The sequence below is a fragment of the Nannospalax galili genome, unplaced genomic scaffold (assembly GCF_000622305.1).
Source record: "Nannospalax galili isolate Female #2095 unplaced genomic scaffold, S.galili_v1.0 scaffold125, whole genome shotgun sequence".
Lineage (NCBI taxonomy): Eukaryota > Metazoa > Chordata > Mammalia > Rodentia > Spalacidae > Nannospalax > Nannospalax galili.
The window spans coordinates 885,624-889,618 of record NW_008354705.1 but is presented as its reverse complement, the minus strand read 5'-3'; the positions used below and the strand labels follow the sequence as shown (position 1 = coordinate 889,618).

Sequence of the window (3,995 nt, the reverse complement as noted above, 5' to 3'; positions counted from 1 at the left end):
TTTACTTCTTCTTTTGAGAACTCTCTGTTCAGCTCCTTAGCCCATCTTTTAATGGGTTGTTTCTTGTTTTGAGTCTCTGTTTTTTGAGTTCGTTATATATTCTGGATATTAAACCTCTGTTGGACCTGTCACTGGTAAAAATTTTCTCCCATTCTGTGGGTTTTCTGATCACTTCCCTGGTTGCCTCCTTTGATGTACAGAAGCTTTTTAGTTTAATGAGGTCCCATTTGTTAATTCTTGCCCTTCTCTCCTGAGCATTTGATATCCGGTTTAGAAAAATCCTTTCCTACACCTATCTCTTGTAGGTTTATCCCAATGTTTTCTTCTAACATTATCAGAGTTTCAGGCTTTACATTGAGGTCTTTGATCCATTTGGAATTGACTTTTGTGCGGGGTTAAAGATGGGCATTTAGTTTCATTCTTCTGTAGGTGGAGATCCAGTTTTGCCAGCACCATTTGCTGAACATGCTATCTTTCCTCCAGTGAATATTCTTGGACCCTTTGTCAAATATCAGGTGGCTGAAATCATATTTACTCATATTTGGGTCTTCAATTTTGTTCCATTGATCTATGGGTCTATTTTTGTGCCAGTACCATGTTGTTTTTATGACTGTAGCTCTGTAATACAGCTTAAAATCTGGTATAGTAATCCCCCCTGGCATTGCTCTTAATGCTTAGGGTTGTTTTGGCTATCCGAGGTCTTTCGTGCTTCCATATGAATCTTAGAATGGTTTTTTCCAATTCTGTGAAAAATATCATGGGGATTTTGATTGGCATTGCATTGAATCTACAGATGGCTTTTGGTAGGATGGTCATTTTCACAATATTAATTCTTCCAATCCATGAGCATGGGAGGTCCTTCCATCTTCTGATGTCTTCCTCAATCTCTTTCTTTAAAGATTTAAATTTTTCATTGTAGAGGTCTTTAATGTCTTTGGCCAGGTTTATTCCGAGATTTTTTTTTTTTTTTCAGCTATCGTGAAGGGGAGTGTTTCCATGTGCTCTTTCTCTGTTTGCTTGTTATTGGTATATAAAAAGGCTACAGACTTATATAGGTTAATTTTATAACTTGCCATTTCACTGAACTTGTTAATAATTTCTAGGAGTTTTCTGTTGTAATTTTTGGTGTCTCTTAGATATAATATCAATCATCTGCAAAAAGGGATAATTTGATCTCTTCTTTTCCAATTATTACTCCTTTAATTTCCTGGCCTTGTCTTACTGCTCTTGTGAGAGTTTCAAGCACTATGTTCAAGAGAAGTGGAGATAGTGGACAGCCTTGTCTGGTTCCTGATTTCAATGGGAATGCTTCCAGTTTTTCTCCATTTAGAATGATGTTGGCTGTGGGTTTGTTATATATGGCTTTAATTATGTTGAGGTTTGTTCCCTCCAGTCCAATTCTCTCTAGGACTTTGAACATAAATGCATGTTGAATTTTGTCAAAGGCCTTCTCTGCATCTATTGAGATGACCATGTGGTTCTTGTCTTTGACCCATTTATATGATTTATATTGTTTATTGACTTTGGTATATTGAACCATCCCTGTATCTCTGGGATAAAGCTGACTTGATCATGGTGGATGATCTTTTTGATGTGTGTCTGTATGCGGTTTGCAAGTATCTTGTTGAGAATTTTTGCATCTATGTTCATTAAGGATATGGGTCTATAGTTTTCTTTTTTGGTTGTATCTTTACCTGGCTTTGGTATTAAAGTAATGCTGGCTTCATAGAAGGAATTCGGAAGTTCTCCCTCTATTTCTATCTTTTTAAATAAAAGATATAGCTCTTCTTTAAATGTCTGATAGAATTCTGCTATAAATCCATCTGGTCCTGGGCTTTTTTTAGTCAGGAGGTTTTATATTACTGTTTCAATTTCTTTTTGTGTTACTGATCTGTTTAAGTTGTTCATCTCTTCTTGGTTTTAGTTTTGGTGGTTCCCATGCCTTTAGATATCCATCCATTTCTTTTAGGTTTTCAAATTTAGTAGCATATAGGTTTTTAAATTATTCCCTTATAATGTTCTGTACATTTCTGGTGTCTGTTGTGATGTTTCCCCTTTCATCTCTGATTTTGTTGATTTGGAGGTGCTCTTTCTTTCTTTTGGTTAACTGGGCTAGCAGTCTGTCAATCTTGTTTATCTTTTCAAAGAACCAGCTCTTGGATTCATTGATTCTTTGTATTGTTTTCTTTTGTTTCAATTTCGTTAATTTCTGCCCTGATTTTTGTTATTTCTTCTTGTCTGCTGGGTTTGGGTTTCTTTTGCTGTTGCTTTGCAAGTCTCTTGAGTTGCAATTTTAAGTCATTTATTTGTGTTCTTTCCGATTTTTTGATGTAGGCACTTAGAGTGATAAACTTCCCTCTAAGGACCACTTTCAGTGTGTCCCAGATGTTGTGTTGTGTTGTATTGTCCTTTTCACTTAGTTCCAGGAATACTTTTATTTCTTTCTTAATTTCTCTTTTGACCCATTCATCATTCAGGAGTGTGTTGTTCAATCGCCATGTGTTTATGTGGTGATTAGGGCTTCTTCCAGTGTTGATTGTAAGCTTTATTGCATTGTGGTCTGATAGAATGCATGGAATTATTTCAGTCTTTTTGTATTTGTTGAGGTTTGTTTTGTGCCCCAGTATACGGTCCATGGGGTGCTGAGTAGAAAGTATGTCCTTTCGTGCTTGGGTGTACTACTTGGTAGATGTCTGTTAAGACCATTTGATGTATGGTATTGTTTAATTCAGATGTCTCTCTGTTAACTCTCTGCCCTGTTGACCTATCTAATGGAGACAGTGCGGTATTGAAGTCCCCAGTATTAATGAGTCGGGATTAATCTGGGTCTTAAAGTTGGGTGAAGTTGGGTGCACCAGTGTTTGGTGAATATATGTTCATGATTGTAATATCTTCTTGATTTATTGTTCCTTTGATCAGAACAAAGTGGCCCTCTCTTCTGATTACTTTTAGTTTAAAGTCTATTTTGTCAGATACTAGAATTGCTACACCTGCTTTTTTCTTAGTACCATTCACTTTGTATATTTTTTTTCCATCCTTTCACCTTAAGATAGTGTCTGTCTTTGAAAGTGAGATGAGTTTCTTGCAGACAACAGAAAGATGGGTTTTGTTTCTTAATCCATTCACATAGTCTGTGTCTTTTGACTGGGGAGTTCAGTCCGTTAATGTTAATGAAAGATGTGTATTGAATCCTGTCATTTTATTTCTGTTTACATTCTTCATACAGCTGTACTTTCACACAGTTTTACCTTCATTGAATTTCTTTCTGCAACTCCATGGGTATAGTCATTCCTTCAGTTCTTTTTATTGCTTCCAGAACTCTCTGAAGGGCTGGTTTTGTGGACATGAATTCCTTCAGCATATTTATGTCATGGAAGATTTTTCTTTCCCCTTTGACTATAATAGACATTTTGGCTGGGTATAGTAGTCTGGGTTGGCATCTGTGCTCTTTTAACACTGGGAATGCTTTGGCCCAGGCTCTTTTGTCTTTCATAGTTTCCATTGAAATGTCAGCTGTAATCCCAATGGATTTCCCTTTATATGGAACTTGTTTCTATTTTACAGCTTTCAGTATTATCTCTTTGTTTTGTACATGTAGTGTTTTTACTATGATGTGCTGTGGAGAGTTTCTTTTCTGGTCCTGTCTGTTTGGTGTTCTATATGCTTCTTGCATTTGCATGGGCATGTCTTTGTTTAACTTTGGGAAATTTTCTTCTTTTATTCTGTTGAAGATCTGGTCCATACCATTATCTTGGGATTCTTCTCCTTCCTGTATGCCTATGATTCGTAATTTTGGTCTTTTTATGGTGTCACACAATTCCTGCATATTCCATTCTTGTGATTTCTTAAATTTTTCATAATCTTTGCTTGAGTGGTCTAGTTCATCCACTTTATCTTCCAGTCTTGATATTCTGTTTTCTATTTCATTCATCCTATTGGTGAGGCTTTCTCCTGTCATTTCTAATTGGTTTTCTGAGTGTTTCACTTCCTTTTGC

At 36.2% G+C, this 3,995-nt stretch overlaps 1 protein-coding gene across 1 annotated transcript in view; it reads left to right on the top strand.

Moving 5' to 3' along the window:
* The window catches only part of Erp44 (endoplasmic reticulum protein 44), an 86,938-nt gene that overhangs the window by 70,245 nt on the left and 12,698 nt on the right, over positions 1 to 3,995 (top strand). The gene's annotated exons all lie outside the window — the stretch shown is intronic.